Raw genomic sequence first — 16,564 nt, 5'->3', positions numbered from 1 at the left:
AACCAGGTCTTTGCAGCTTTTAAACTATCTTAAAAGGGTGGTATTTAGCAGGAAGGAATCTGGGAATGCCCACACTGGATTCCCACCATCAGGCAGCTTTCTCCGTGACTTTCCCAAGGGAAGTAAAGACAGAAACTAGTGTTGGGTGAGAGATCATTTCCCCCATTGGCTGGAGCCTTGGCCCCAAATCCAGGGTATTCCCCAAGCAGGCGTGGCTGGCCTACAGTTGAATCTACAAATGCATCTTACATCTCACCACGCCAGAAAAACGAAGAGGAATTTGAAGAGGGGAGTGAAGAAGGAAGCGCCAGGCACTCCCCTAAGAGAGGACGACCCCATCCCTCTGTAACACTGCAGCCTGGTCACCGCGGAGCCTCTGAGCCCAAAGGGCCCTGCCCCAAGGCTTTAGCCCCTGACCCTAAAAGATGTGCACATTTTCCTTGAACCTGACCATTACCCAGCATGGGTTTTCTTCGGGCAAGGAAGGAGGAATGTTCAAGTGCTGCATTGGACGCGTTGCTGAAAGATATCATCGCAGCTGACAGCTGCCACCGAAAGAACCCCCAAATGTGGAAATAAATGATGGCAGGAAGTTGAAATTCTACAATTCATTCGTTCAATCCGTAACATCTTGTGTTAGGCCTTATACCAGGTACTGCGATGTGGCTATGAGTACTTGAGGACATACACATGGGTTGGGAGGGGGAGCTGTGAACAATGAATTTAAATGAAAACTTCCCCCAAATGAGCCACTCAACAGAGTAGAGATGATCTAAGGGATAATTTCTAAGGGCATGGATTCATATAGGCTACCAGGAGATATTCAATGAAAAATAACACGTCATCTTGGGACCTATATCTTGAAAGAAGTCAAGATAGATGGCATAATAGGCCAAGACAAGCCTGGTGTTTTAGGACTTGAGAAAGAATATACCAGTATTTTCCAGTGCTCTTTCAGAAATTCTCCCAGCAATGGGATCTAATTCTTTAGCTAGAAATATTCTTAAGGAGAAGCAATTTATCAGCCACCCCAGATCGCCAGCATCATCCCTCCACATGGCCAGCCCTTGGGCTTTGGGTCAAAAGCCTACCCCCTCCTTGCTGTGTCCTCAGGGGGCTGCCCATTGGACAGGAGTCTTGATTCAAATGGCTACCTCCGTTCTCTGTCTCAGGATGCATTTCCCACTTTAAGTTAGCCTGCTGGCACTCTAGTTTCTATGTCAACTCCGACCATACTTATTGCTTTGTTATTTTTATTATGACTTTGAAAAGAGTCATGTAAACCAAATGTGCCCAGAAGTCTGTACATGGACAGTGCTGTTTGAAGTGCGCCCGGTATTCATGAGCCCTTGGGAGGGCTGCAGTCCCCGCTTCCCCGCCCCCAGCCGCATGCCCCTCCTCATCAGGGTAGCAACACAGAGACTCCAGGGTTCACGGTCTAGACCCAAATCCACACCCGGCCTGCCCCAGGCCCTGACTTGAACCCTCAGTTTCTATACTGTGTTATTAAACACTTGAACAGAAATGGATTTCACCAAAACGTCTTATTATTTTGTTTGTTTATGTCTTTGAATTCTGACCCGAAAGAGAAGATAAAAGGGAAAGAGAGAAATGGATGTGATATATGGCTGGTAATTTTAAGATATTGTCCCTATTTTTGAAAGCTCTGATTGCCTACCACGATGTCACTGGGACATAATAGAGCTGACAGTGCTTAGCAGGCACTCAAGAAATAGTCGTTAATCATAACTAATTAACTTTTAATTAAGTAACTGATGAATGAATTAAAGAAACAGGATGTATATATCAAAATCAGGTCAAATAATTCAAATAAGGAATGGACAAATAGAAACTGAGCAGGTTTGACAGCATTTTCAGTACAGAGCTCGGAAAGGATCATTGAGCGAGGGCTGAGATTTAAAGGATGGTTTCAGGGCAGATCTGGAGCTGGAGCCGGACTGGAAAGGCCTCAGGCAAGTGTGAAGTGGGAAAAGCCACAGGACTTACGTCCCCGGGGCAGGGGGCACATTCTGTGATCATACTCAGAGGGGAAGAGGGCACAGCGTTGTGTTGGGAATCATGAGAGAGGCAAGAGGAGGGGTGATCATAGAGCATTTTAAAAGCCTGATCCAGGCTGTGATCTTATCCCACTGGTAGTAAGATGATATTAAGGATTTCTGAGCAAGGGAATTCAAGATAAAAACAAACGTTCAGGGCTAAATACGTACGTTAATTTGTCATATCAGAAGAGGACATTGTTGGAAACATAATAGTAAATACACTTTTTTACAAAAACGCAACAGATAAAAGTGACCTAGCCCTCCTCAGTTTCCCAGAGTGACCGTCGCTGCACAGAATTTTTATGGCAACACCTGCCTGACTTGGCTGCACTTACGTGATCACGTGTGTCTGCCAGCACACGGCGAGCCCTCTCGCGGGAAGGGGAGCTACCACGCCTCTCACAGTGCCACTGGATCCCCAAGAATGAGAAAAGTTTTGGCACGGGAAAGGCACTTCGTAAATGCTTGTCCTGTGAATAAACAAACAAGCATTTCACTCACAAAGCAACTTCACCTATATTTGATCTCATTTAATTCTTCTGTCTGCCCCGTGAAATCAGTAGGTATTCCTATTTTGTAAGAGAGAGATCCCGCCTGGGCCCCGGGGGGGATCCACATTGAGGGAAAAGAAAAATCAAGTGGCAAACTCAAAGAGAGCGGAGTGGTGAGAAGGCAGGCCAGACCCCAGCGGCAGAAGCTACTGCAGACGCAGAGAGAAGCAGGAGGGGCCAGGGGCTCGGTGGACTGCAGAGGCGTCAGCAGCCTGGGGGTCTCAGACAAAGGGGCTCAGAAGAGGGGGTGGGGGCTGAAGTCCAAATGCCCAGGGTCCAGGATGAAGGGAGGTCATGGAAAAAGGAGGAGGGAGGGGTCTGGCATAAACTAATCACTTGGAGAAATTTGACACGAAAAGAAAAGAGAACAGTGAAGCTAAAAGAAACAAGAGTCTGTCAAAGGTATTTTTCCTCCAAGCCTGGGACATGTTTATGGACAGAGGGTAGTGGCCAATGGAAGAAGAGGGGAACACGAGGGAGTGTGAGGTGAGGGGAACCTGCCAGGCCCAAGCGAAGACTTGGAGAAAGGAGACAACAAGCTGTGAAGCTATCTCAGGTCTCTGTCACGCTCCCTGTGACACAAAGTGACCAAATCTCCTGCATGGCTTGATCGGTGAGTTAGCTGAATCCCCCTTACCCAGTCCCTTTGCTTGTTCCAAACGGCCATCATTCCCCACGTACTACCAGACTCGGTTATCTGTTTGCAAATACATTTTTATTTATTTTACCCTTAAAAATAGTTTGCTCCCCAAGAGAAATCACTGCCTCTCAGAGGACATTCTTTTTAGGCCAAAGTTCCAGAACTTCACCCAAAAGAGATCAAATATTTTAAATATTTTCTTATTTGCACCCCTCACAAATATGCCTGCAATGCAAAACCAATTATGAGATTGGCGGGGGTTTTTTCCCCCTGAAATGAGTGGAGGATATGTTTCCTCACTGGGTGGGGACACTGGGTCTCCGGACATGGCCTTGACTGGATTTCAGACAACCTTCATTAAGCGTGGGCCAGAGGGAGTAAACGCGTGCAGCCTGGTGAACATGCGCAGAGCAGGGGAACTCCTTTAGCTCTGGCCATCTGGGAGTCCCTCTCCTGCAGGTGTCTGAGCTTCTCCATTAGGAGAGCAGTTCTTTAAAGGCAGCCACAGTGGTTTTATGAGATTATTCAAGGCACAAGCCTAACACTAAGCCCTGCACATAATAGATATTCATAGGTTGGTTGAAGGAATGGGTGAAGAAAGCTATCTAGGAAAAATCCAGTTCAGGGTCTAAGTGACTCGAATACCCATTGGATTCCAAGAGGAATTTCTCATGGATGCAACCTCTTGCTTTCTCTGAGGGTCAAGCAAATCCAATAGCAATAAATATGGGGAGAGTGGAAACCATGGAGACATCTAGTTACCTTCCTTAGCTGCAGACATAAGGAGGCAGAGATTTCCTCGAGGGAATTGGCCAGTCCTCTGCAGTGGAAGTGGGAAAGTGAAACACGCATGTCTCAGATGCTGCTTCACCCTTTCTGAGTTTGCTCTGATCACACCCTCTTTCTATTGCAGCAGGTCCTCACCCTTACTCTAGTCAACCAATGCCCTTCTTCTCCCACCCACTGCCCCGAGAGACTAGCCTCTCTTCCTTCCTTCCGTGCTCCATCAAATGGAATTTGGTATAGTTCTAGTCTACCCTCGCATGGATCCAAAAATAATTAAAATGAATGAGATCATTCCTTTGCTGGTTTCTGTTCACACAACAACGTGTTTTTGAGATCCAAGTGCATCCTGTGCATTCATTTTAGCTAACACAAAGTCTTTTATTCTATACCATAGTTTGGGTGACTTCTTCCCCACTGACTGTTGCCGGGATTTTTTTTTTAAAGATTTTATTTATTTATTTTTAGAGAAAGGGGAAGGGAGGGAGGGAGAAAGAGAGGGAGAGAAACATCAATGTGAGAGAGAAACATCGATCAGTTGCCTTTCTTACATGCCCCAGCTGGGAACGGAACCGGCAACCCAAGCACGTGCCCTGACTGGGAATTCCACTTGCAGCCTTTTGCTTTGCAGGATGGTGTTCAACCAACTGAACCACGCTGATCAGCATCACCACTGGGATTTTTGCAAATGGCATTTTTATTACAGACAATACTCTACTGAGCTGCCTTTTATATCTCTACTTCCACATAAACAATGACTCTGGACTCCTCAGTCTCCTTTTCTAGGCTCTAAAGGTTGGGACGTCCGTTCCCACACTTCTTCTCTTCACTCTTTGCACCCGCTCAAGTAACTTATTCCTGATTTAAAACACTATAATTCTCAACTATGTGTCTCAAGCCCCATCTTCTCCCCTAAACACTAGAATTATATATCACACTACCCATTTGCACTTCTCCTTGAATGCCTTTAGTCATCTTAATATGCCTAAAATGTGTCTACTATGATTCCCGCCCCTCCCGCAAATCTACATCTCCCTCAGTGGTCCTTTCATTAAACAACCCTTCCATTCACTCAGTTACTGGGACAGTAAAAGGAGGCATCCTTGATTGCTCTCCTTTTCTCAATCCCTTATCAGTGAGTCTTAATGTATCCAAGATTCAATACCCTAGTCCAAGCCAGCACCTCTTGCCCATGAGGAGGCAACAGCTTCCTCCTGCTTCTTTGCTTGCAGCCTCGCTCCCGTTCTATATGGGGCAGCTAGAGTGATTTTTCTCTCTTTGCTCAGAGTCTTCCAGTGACTCTCCATCATACTTAGAACAAAACTCAAAGTCCTTGCGGTGGCTATAAGGCTCTGATGATCGGATCTGGCTGTTGGCAATTGCTCCTCCCCAGTTACTCTGGACTTTGTCATTCCTTTAATACACGCCTGCAAGTCTTTGTGTAGACAATGCCGGTCCTTCATGTATTCTGCTTTCTTCTTCTCTCTCAGTCACCTGCGTGCTGAAAACCTTCAGAGAGGACTTCCCTGATTTTCTCTGTCTCTTTACCCTTTCTTGCTTTTTCTTTATAGCACTTTCTACTGCTTGACATTATATATTCATGTATTAGTTAATTTGTTTATCTGTCTTTAAAAAATAAAAATTAAAAATAAATGTATTTAGTTCACAGAACTTAGAAGAGGCCCCAGCATGAGGTGGACACTAGATCAATATTTGCTTGATGAATGTACTATTTTAGGGGAGTGGTATTTATTTTCATATTCGTACATAACAGGCTAATTCTACTATGTATTAAGATTTCAATAGTAAGCATTAACTATTGATCTCCTGCTAAACAACACTAAGGTCAAGTTCTCTCAACCACCATCATCCTGCCGACGGGTTCTTGCCTGTTATCCTTCGGATCTAATTACATCATCATTGTTTTAGTGAGATCCATGTGCAGTGTGTACATGGTCAAGACTATGAACGTTTCTCACAGTTGAACTGCATGTTTTCATTCATTGAACTGGATGCCCAGTGGGCCCTTTGAATCTGGAAACGTGCGTCCTTCCGACTGAAGAAATTCTAGTGTATTATTTCTGTGATAACATATTTTCTGTCCCATTTTCCTGGAACATTCGGATGTTGGATTTTTAATTGACTCTGTAATGGTCTTTTCTCTCATCTTTTTTTCATCTTACCTTTTTCTTCTATGTTTCGAGGGGCATTGTTTTCTAGACTGTATCTTCTACTTCTTGAATTTAATTTTTATAAATTCGTTCATAACATTTTTCATTTACCAGAGTTCTTAGTTGTTCTCTGAAAATAGCTTTTTAAAGCATCTTTCTCTTGTGACTACAATATCTTCTCTTATCTCCCTGAGAATAGTAATTACAGTTTTCTTGAAGTTATTTGGTAATTATAGTTTTCTGGAAGTGTCTGGTTTCTCACCCTGCCTTTCTTTCCTCCGAGTTTCCTTTTCCACTGTCCTGATCTCTCTTTCAGAGCCTTCTCCTAACTCCACGTTCATATTTAAGAGTGAAGTGCTAAACAGAGGGCCTTGGGCAATGGGCCAGACGTTTCAGGGGTCCCTCAAATTAAGATTCTTTTCCACGGGCATGCCAGTCTCCCTGGAGCAAAATATTCCCATTTCCTTTCTGTGGAGTATAAACCTGACTGTGTCCTGGGAGCCCCACCGAGTGGGAAGACTGGGAGTGTTTAGTGTTCCTTGAATAACACTTTCATTTAAAAGTTTGTTTTCAGTACACAGCCTCTTACTTCTCCACCACTTTGCCTGACATTCCGAGGCCGGCACTTCTCTTCAGAGGATATCCTTCCAGTTTCTGTCTGTTTGGTCTGGTTGGGAGAGGGCCGTTCACCCAGCCAACCCTCTGGCTGCCAGCCCCCTGCGTGTGCAGGGTTTTTTGTTGGCTGGTTGGTTTGCATGGGGTGGGAAAGACGTCTGGGCCTTTCCCTCTTCCTTCCTCATATTTTCAAACAAACCTGTTTTCTGCTTCATCTCTCTCGTCCGGAGGTTCCCAGGGCTTCTACGTCCTGAGTTCTTCCTGCTTCGGAGTCTTGATTCAGCTTCCTTCTCGCCCCTGGCCTCGTGCTCCCCGGGGCCAGAGTTCAGTTTCTCAGCTCTGGTAAGGCAATTACCCACCATCCGTCCATTTTCCATATTCCAAAAATTGGCTGACATCTGAACTCCGTGCTGACTTCTTTCCAGCACTCTTTGCCTTGTGGGATTTATTTATGATTTCTTATTTCTCTTCTATCATTTTTGTGAGGTTCGGGCAAACAGCAGAAATAAATGAGTGTTATGCATTTGATCTGCCAAATGGAAGCATACCCTTGAAATTTTTTCAGTCTTTTTATTTGTAAGTTCTGTTTTTCATGATTTAAGAATCCTTCCATATCGTATCTGTCGTAAAAATATTCACCTACAGTTTTTCCTAATGATTTTCAAGTTTTGTTTTTCACGTAACCTAGTTTCTTTTAGTAGGGGGTGGGAATTTTGAAACTAATTTTATCGTTCCCACATAATCAATTGTAATCTTACCATTAATAGATTAGTCTACTGTTTCTTCCTGATCTGTAATGTTTCTGCTATTATTTTAGAAATTTCCATATATGCTTGGGGCAGTTTCTAGGCTTTCTAATTTGTTCTATTGATTTATTTGTCTATTCCTGGGCCAATAACACTTAATTAGAACTGCTCTATATCTCAGTATTTATTTTTAGATCTTTATTTTTCCCTATAAATTTTAAAATTTTGGCAAGTTCTACAAAATATATTATTTAGGGATTTTAGTTGGAATAATAAATATATAGGTTAATTTGAGGAAAATTTACATCTTTATAATTTTCAGATCTGCCATTTAGGAAAGTGATAAATTTTACAATCTATGCGGGCCTTTTGTGCCCCTAATTCCAGTTTTGTAATTTTCTTGCACATATTTTGTTATATTTATTCCCAGGTAATGCACACTTCTGTTATTAATATAAATAGTATATTTTTCCATTATATTTTAATTTTTTAGTATATATTTCCATTATATTTTATTAGAGATGGCCAGTTACAGAAACGGTGGATTTTTGCATACTGAACTTGATTCCAATAATCTTTCTAAACTCTTTTATTAGTTCTAATATATTTGTTGATTCTCTTGAATTTTCTCTCTCTCTCTCTCTCATACCGTCTTTGTTGTCCAAATTGGGTATCAACATTCTACCAGCCTGATTTTATTGTCTGAGAAACATAAGTTTCTGGAAATACTTTATTTGAATAAAAGAGAGTATGTGGGGGGTGGGCAGGGCATGGGGGTGGTTGCGTTCTATTGCCTTTTAAAATGTTTGAAATATCTGTTCCGTTTGACAAAGTACATATTTTAAGCTAGAAGAATGCATGTTTTTCATGGAATTACATGAAGCGATTTCAGTGTTAAATAAAAAAAAGTATGGCCTGCCCTTCCTTTTCCTGAACTGACACACGAGCGAAATAGAGTAGGTCACCACTGATCTACGTGATTACGAATAGTCAGCTGGAACTGAGAGAATGCGAGTCATCCAGATGTTTCCAAATGTCTCGTTGGGTTTGTTATGGTTGGTTAGATAGGTACAGCCCATGCCAGACAAGCTGTTCTTTATCTGGGATGATCCGAGTGGGAAATATATTCTGCAGAAACTTCCTACATAAATCCTGTGTATTTTTAGTGCTGTTTACAAATGACCTCTGGAAAAAGTAAGAGCTGTGGAACTCAAGTTTCCCATGGCAGAAATTGGCAACATTTATCTTTTTCTTTCTTTTTATTCCCTCTCCTTTCTTTTTCATTCTTGCTTAATTAAAAAAAAAACCTGTAAAAACAAAAATGAAAAATTATCTTTGTATATTATGTTGGATAGCACATAAAATTTGTTAAATTATTCTTCCAACTATATAGTTTCTCCACAACAAGTCTATTTTCAAATATACAAAATAGGCTGAATGGTTGCTCATCCACCATAAGCCTGTACATGAGGTATTTAGAATTTATCTGGGGAAGCATACTTCTCTTTTCTAAAAACACAAACCCCAAAATACTTCGCCATTTATCTTCTAAAAACCATACAAAATACATGTCCTTTCCATGTTTCCTGCTGATAATATTCTCCTCATTTGTTGCATAGCTTTTCTTTCCTCTGGGAAGCTGGTACTTATTTTATTCATAGATTGCACATTACGCCCTGAATGTTGTGCAACCAAAGAGCATTACTCACACAAGCAGAGAGAGTGCTGCTTAGGATATAATCAGCAGTGGCCGAGGAAAACAGCACGTTAAAACAAGCCTCACTGAGTTGTGGACCACACCACCTGGAGACACAGGGCCCCAAACATCTCTGGACACAGATCCCATATTCACCCAGACGCCACCGACTGAGTTGCTTTCAGCGTTCACTGATGTCTGTCCTGTAGTATCTTCAAGCTCCGCCATTTACCAGACTGTGAAGTATATATTCTACCTTCACAGCCTGTCTGGGTATGGGACATCCCGAGTGGCCAAGCTGTGCTCTCACAGTTAATTTCCAAATCCTTTATTTGGGCTTAGAAGACATTTTCCCATAGGAACAACGTTATAAAATGACGACGTTCCACGGATGCCCGGTTGAGCTACAGGTGTCCTTGAAATGTGGCACTGACTGTCCGTTCTGTTTCCCTGGGCAAGGGCACTCTGAGGCCTGACTTGGGATGCTTGCGGCTCACCTGTCCCTCTGCCTGGCGCCTACAGTACAGTAGCAGTTGGTGAGAGAGGACAGGGTGGCCTTCCCAAGAGAAGAATGAGTGTAAGGTGATGCGGATGCCTCAGGGTAACTTGTTCACGCTGCAGGGCTGACGGAGTCCACTTCCCGTTTGGACCAGTCACTTCTCATCCTTCTGAATGAGGCACAGAGGCCAGAGACTTTTTCCTAAGCAGAGATCATTTCTTAGTCGGAGCTTCATAAACAGGGAAAGGGTTATACAGTAAAACCTCCGATTTTTGAAGACCAAGCTTCTGGAATTGTAATTAGCCAAGGAAAATATTTTAATTCTTCTTGGTCAGTGATGAAATGGCCTCCAAACACGCAGCAATAATAAGGCATAAATCTAGCACCTCACCCCGAGCTTGACAAATAGTAGTAAGTGCTGATAATTTTTCATTGTTGTTGAATCAAGTACTGGTGGAGTGAATCCTATGTTTAAAGAGCACAAGACCACAGATCGAATGCACACTTGTGCCAGTTAACTTCATTCTGATTCAGCCTCTCCAGTTCCGACCTTCTTCCAGCACACATCCTACCAATCAAGGGTGGGTCGGAGTACTTTCAAGAAGTCACTACAAACCCTGGCTGGCATAGCTCAGTGGATTGAGCGTGGGCTGCAAACCAAAGTGTCGCGGGTTCGATTCCCAGTCAGGGCACATGCCTGGGTTGCAAGCCTGGGCCACCAGCAACTGCACATTGATGTTTCTCTGTCTCTCTCTTTCTCCCTCCCTTCCCTCTCTAAAAATAAATAAATAAAATCTTTTTAAAAATTCTAAAAAAAAAGTCACTACAACACCAGCCACATCTCTGTGGGCATATGCATTCATTCATCCATACCAGCCCCAAAGTAGGTGCTGGGTATCTCCATGCCCTCTCTGCTGGGCACACTTTTCGCCACTGTCTCCCCATTGACAAGTGAGGGGAAGGACAGAGGAGGTGCTGTGGAACACCAGGAAGGCTAGCCAAGCCCCGCAGGACTCTACCTAGCTGTGTTTCTGGTACCACGCTTACTTTGGCAAACATTACCTGCTAAAAAAAAAAAACACCTCAGCCTTTTTAGTCAGTTATCTTTACAACACGTGTAGACACATTTTAGGGGTTTGTGCCTCCCTCAGGTTAGAATTTAGTCTGGATACCAGACCTGGGTCCCCGTCATTTCAGGCTTTAACATTACACAATGATTTTATTTCACTTCGTATTTACAACTACTTTGAAAAGAAATACACTGTTTAAGGCTCCCTCAATTAAAAAGCCTTCCCCACCCCCACCCGGACTCAACTTACAGACTGTTAACTTTTAGTCTCCTAGACGGCTTTCTCTTTTAAAGTTCCATTCGTGTTCTACAAGACAGCCTCTTTCTCCAAGATTAACATTTCTTATGATTGTTCCTGACAATGGATTCGCTTCCAGAGGCCCTGCTAAGGATAACCAAAAAAGGGCATGGAGCAGGCTGGTTTTGGCAGCCGGCGCGCAGTTTCTGAGCTTTTTAGGTCTTGGTTTTTCTGATGAGTGATTTCCTGAGCATGCCTAGGGAATGACAGGCATCTCCACGGGCAGGCTGCATCCACCTCGGCCGAGGTGTCGTCATTGGCTGCCTATTAGAAAAACCTACAGGACAATGCATACCACCGACTGCCGACTGTAAACACAGGGGATGTGTGTTCACTTAGCACGGACTTCTGGGAGGGGCTAAGGAAGGGCGGTCTGCCGTTTTATTGAATAGAGCAGTGTGTGCCCGGCTGCCTGCCTGCCTGCCCTCTCGCTGAGCTCCCGCTTAAAGAAATCGGTCCTTCCTTTCAGACTCGGTCCCCGGGAAGACGTTTCAGCCTATGAGGTAAGGCACAGAGGACTTTCTTTTCATCTCTTCCAAGAGAGTCTGGGGACTTTCCCCTCCCGAGTTGCAGTCCACATTCCTGGCCAAAGTGGCCGGAGATGCAGGACTGTAAAAACCAATAAACCATGCAAATTCTCTGAGCCAGACGGAGCTTCGCTGCCCTGCAGATGTTCCCGGAAGACAAACAGGATGAGGTTTCAAGTTTTGTTCTCCGAGTTGGGACAGGAGGAGAGATCGTCTAGAGACGTAGAGGCGGGGACCACCGGCAACTTTGACGAGAGTAGCCTTTTGTTTAGGAGTGCTGCGAGGGGTTTACCTGGCCGCCCCGGGCCAGGGTCCCTGCGCCTGCCGTGCCCCTCTGCTCATGTCGGCAGTTTCTCCTGCATCCTTTATTATCAAAGATTTAAAAAAGCTTTTGCTTTTAACGACAACAATGACTTCTTAGGTTGATGGGAAGCCAAAAAGTAATGCACTTTTTTTTTTTAACCAAAGGCGTTTATATTTTATTCTGCTACCAGTATTTGAGACTAGACTTCTAGAGCTGGGAGGAAATCAGGTCAGAGACAGAGTCCTGACACTGAGCACTGGTTGGGTGAATGTAACTGATCTGATATTTGCTTGGGAAGAAGATGCCTACCACAGTCTGTTTCCTATAAAACCTAATAATCAGAGAATGCATGCACTGGTGGGTGTGTTTTTAGGAATCGCTTTCAACAGCCCACCGAACCATTTCTTGAGAAATCTTATTTTCTGTTCGAAAGTGTGCCTGAGCATGACTCGATTATTTGAAAAGCTGTAAGTTACAAGCGTGTCCCCAGAAAGGGAGAAAACAGTTATTCGTTGCAAGATAGTCAGACATATTTGGGCAACTGCAACAGTAGTATCAGGCAGCTGGTCAGTGGTAGCCTGGAATTCCTTCTAGAAAGAGCTGATTGTAAAGGGTGGGGGAATTTTAGTGGTGTGGCAATCCATGGTCGAAAAACGTGAATGAGAACCAAGTAGTTGGTGTTCGAAGATCCCTTGTGTGAACAGGTCTGTGCAGACTTGTAAACTGGAATAGTAAATAAAGTCTTTCTACTATGTTTGGCAAAACCAGACATGTAGGACTGGAGCTGCAGTGAAGGCTAGGAGACACGTGGCCAGAAGGGCAAATCTGATCAATTTTAGAATAAATCTGGATATTCAAGGTTCCAGCTCCAAACGGCTGGCTCCATTCGATTTGAATGCATGGAGCGAGGTGGTTTTATGTTGAGATTCAGATTCATGAAGTCATCTTTCCGCTTTGTATTTAGAAGTCGGGGGATAATTTTCTTGAGAATGTCTCTTTCTCCTTCCAGAAGTGATACATGATAACAGAATTCCCTGTGAATTTCTTTTCCTGGAACAGTCCCGAGTACGTGTGAGAGAGAGGCTGTGGGCAAGAGCTATAGTTTGATTATCGTCCTTCCCGCGAAGAGATCAGGTTCCAAACTATCTTCACAGTGTTTTTCATGTCAATCAAAATATGGAAAGCAATTTCTTTTCAACTGTCCTCCAAAACCATGTAGGGAATGCAGTTTGGAAGGAGATCTGTAATCTTGGGATCTGAAGATAAATTCCGTTTTGAAACCAACATCTTCAAGCCCCTGAAAGTTCAGACTTTGCGACCTCCACTTTCTCCTCTCTTCGCGCGCTCTCACAACCATAAAAACAGATTTTTCAAAAGAGTCCTTTAAGTGACTCTACTCATACTCTAGTGATGGAGCAAAGGGCCTCGATATCTTACTGTATGTTAAACTTTAGGCAGCTCTGTGTGCTCCTTTCCTCCTGTTGAGTATCAGCTAGAACGCATTCCCCTAAACAGGGAGGTAAAGAGAGCGCCATGGAACTGCTGTGCAAGAATTTTCACTTTGCTAAAATTATTTAATAAAGAGAAGTACAAAGGTGTGCACACTAGGAACGTACGATGCATTAAACCATAGGTAATAACGTGCAGGGTTGTTTCCTTGTTCAAAGCCAGGAGAAATGTGCAACGTAAATAATTCAGATAAAAAGATTACTTTAGCCCTGGCCGATGTGGCTCAGTTGGTTGGAGTGTTGTTGTCCTGTAACCAAAAGGTTGCGGTTCTGTCCCATGTTAGGGCACATCCCTAGGTTTCGGGTTTGATCCCTGGCATATATGATGCCCGGCCTGGGCACGAACAGGAGGCAACCTATTGATGCTTCTCTCTTGCATCAATGTTTCTCTGTCTGTCTTCCTTCTCTCTCTCTAAAAGCAGTGAAAAATGTCCTCAAGTGAAGATGAAATACATTTTTTTTAAAGATTGCTTTACACAGATACAATTCTTTCATAAGAGAGGAGAACCAGGTTTGAACTGCAGCTTAAAGGATTTAAATGAGATACAAATAAGCATGCCCTGACCGTGAGGCTATTAATAATTCTAACTGGCTCCAAAGACTGGCCTAGGGAATCCTCTTCTCTGGGGCAATAGGTTGGTCCTATGTCCGGCTGTGGAAAGTTCCAGAATCCAGCCTGGGTAGTCCCTGTTCTGATAAGTAAAAAGCATCTGAGTAGGCCTTCTCTTAAAAACACGTGTAGTTGTCTCCATTTGTCCTGTTCACGGTAGCATATTTACTAGTCAGCCCTCCTTTACGAGAGTGACTTATCGTAAAGTCACAAAAGTGACTTATCGATGGTCATGGAAAGGGGTCAGCTTGGTCCCCAGCTGCCTGCAATCTATCACATGTCTCAGAAATGTGGTGGGGCGAGGCTGTGGTGGGGGGACAGGGGAAAACGCTGACAAAGTGGTATGCAAATTACATGGTAGGGCTAAGGAGGAGGTTAAGAGGATGCTGCCAAAGAATTTCCAGACTTTAAAAAAGAGTTTTCTGGGTAAATTCTCTCAGAGCCTGAAAATAGAACCATTAGCTCCTTACTGCAAGTCCTTCATCTGTCCGGCCAACCCAAGTGTTTTGGAGAGAAGCCCATAGGTTCTCAGCAGTTGGGTAATTAAAAGAGATACCCGACTGGCCTCACGGCCACTGCTTACCTAGTATCCCTAATTATCTGTTCCTTCCTCACATTTGAGGATCCTTGCGTGGTACCTTCTGGATCTTAGTTCTTTCTAGAACTTCGAGCCCAGAGTCCAGGAAATACTGGTCCACCCCAGTGTTGTCTAAGTTTTGGCCTTGATAATCAAAGACAAAAGAGACACGAGTATCAGGAGGCGGAATAAGATGGGTTATCAGCGGTGCGAGGCCGTACCCAGGAATCAGGAAATCGGAAGATCCAGTCGAGTAGAAGACCGATGACAGGCCGCTGACAACAGAAAGGCCGTAGTAAATGAGGCAGCCCCTCTGCCTCCAGCCAAAAGCATGGAACTAATCCCAGCATGTCAGGCCGGGGGCCTTGCGGGGAGGGCGAGATAATCAGGAGCACCTGGCTGTGGTTCCTGCTGAGATTGAGACCAGACTGCCCCCTGGATCTGGCCTCTCACCCCTGTGTGCCTCAGTCTTCGGGCTCCCCAGCTGGCTCTGCCGGAACCGACTCCCCGTGGCACCCTGCACTTCCCTACCCCTGGTCCTCCACCCCCACCACCGTCCCTAGCTCCTCCACCCTCAGGCCAAAACGGGGCTTTCCTGACCCAACACTGACAGTTTGCAACGGCCCAGCTCTGGGATGAGGCCCAGGGAACGGAAGGGTCAAGCCCAGATGTGCTCGAGAGAAGGAAAAGCCTCTTTCCTTCTTAAGGCAGGAGAAATGTTAGAGCAGGCAGAGTGGGGGGTACAGTGATGTGTGTGGTGAAGAGCCATTCTGCTTCTCAGCCCCAAGCGCACGGTTGGCTGGCAGAGGTGAGGGGACAAGACGGAAGGGATGACCTTGAGGAAAAGAGGTGACGGGTGGCCCTGGCAGGTCTTCTCTGTGTTGTTGTTATGGGCGCCTTTGGGAATCTGTAAAATCTCCAAGTCCTGATGGTCCTTCCTGAACCCGCTCTTTGTGACTGACCCAGGAGAAACCCCTGAGCTGGGGGAGGGTGGGGGTGGGAGTGGTGTGAGGCCTTCATTTCCATTGGACACGAGGATGGAGGCGTCAGAACAGGAGCAGAGGTGTTCTTTCTAGTTTCCCCTGCTCTTTGGAAGGAAGAAAGGATGCTGTAAATACCCGGATGTCTAGAAGGAGATGACCTCAGGTGGCCTCCATCTCAAAGATGAGGAGACCACCTCTAAAGAAGCATTTCCTGGGAGCTCGTAGGGGCCGGAGAAGTCAGGAAGGGCAGCTGGTGATGTGGCTGAGAGAAGGCAGAGAGCTCAGAACAAGGATTGCGAAGCAGCCTTGAGGGGACCGTGGAAGGAGAATAATTTCTTCTCAATGTTTTCAGTGAGTTGGGTGTTCTTAGTAAGTACTCATTTTAGTATATGGCTTTTCTTTGAAAATATATAGGATGGATAAAGTGAAGATAAATGGCTTTTTAATCATTTCCTGAGGCTTTTGGCATTGTTCTGTGAATATGCGGATGAAAGCACTTGACTTGAAGGAAATCATCTCACTTGGAGAGAGACACATTAAGTAGAAATATATGTAATTAGTTCCTTTTACACCCACATGTTACATTCCCAAGCTGCAACCAGGCGGATTTCACCTCTGTGCTAATGATGGGCAGGACCGGGGCCCCAGGGCGGGGTGCCAGAGGCAGGAAGGACATTAGTTCCGTGGGACATGAAACGCAACAATGGGCTGCCTTGTGAGGGCGAGAGATACCACAGAGAAACGGCAAAGATCAGAAGTCGGGCAGAGGTTTAGAAACCAAGGGTTTGCTTAGCAAGACAGTGTACGGGCAGGTACAGTGACGACGTGAGAGCACTTGGCTCAGAGCTCGGGGCAAGGAGACCCTAATGTTAAATAGCTTCAGTAGCTGCAGCAGAGAGACAGGATCACAAGATACACGCGGAGTAG

General features: G+C 44.7%; 1 protein-coding gene across 2 annotated transcripts in view; it reads left to right on the top strand.

Annotated features, from left to right (window-relative positions):
• The first annotated feature begins 11,334 nt into the window (after window positions 1–11,334).
• The window catches only part of CALD1 (caldesmon 1), a 193,430-nt gene continuing 188,200 nt past the window's right edge, over window positions 11,335–16,564 (top strand). Inside the window, exon 1 of one of the 2 annotated variants that reach the window (XM_045855535.1) lies at window positions 11,335–11,631. The gene's annotated coding sequence lies outside the window, so the exon portion shown is untranslated. The remainder of the gene's footprint in view (window positions 11,632–16,564) is intronic. The other variant, XM_045855539.1, reaches the window with a different exon arrangement.

Source organism: Phyllostomus hastatus, unplaced genomic scaffold, assembly GCF_019186645.2.
Source record: "Phyllostomus hastatus isolate PE091 unplaced genomic scaffold, TTU_PhHast_1.1 phas_scaffold_114, whole genome shotgun sequence".
Lineage (NCBI taxonomy): Eukaryota > Metazoa > Chordata > Mammalia > Chiroptera > Phyllostomidae > Phyllostomus > Phyllostomus hastatus.
Note: the sequence above shows the minus strand (reverse complement) of the source record. Positions and strands in the feature narration are given on the sequence as shown.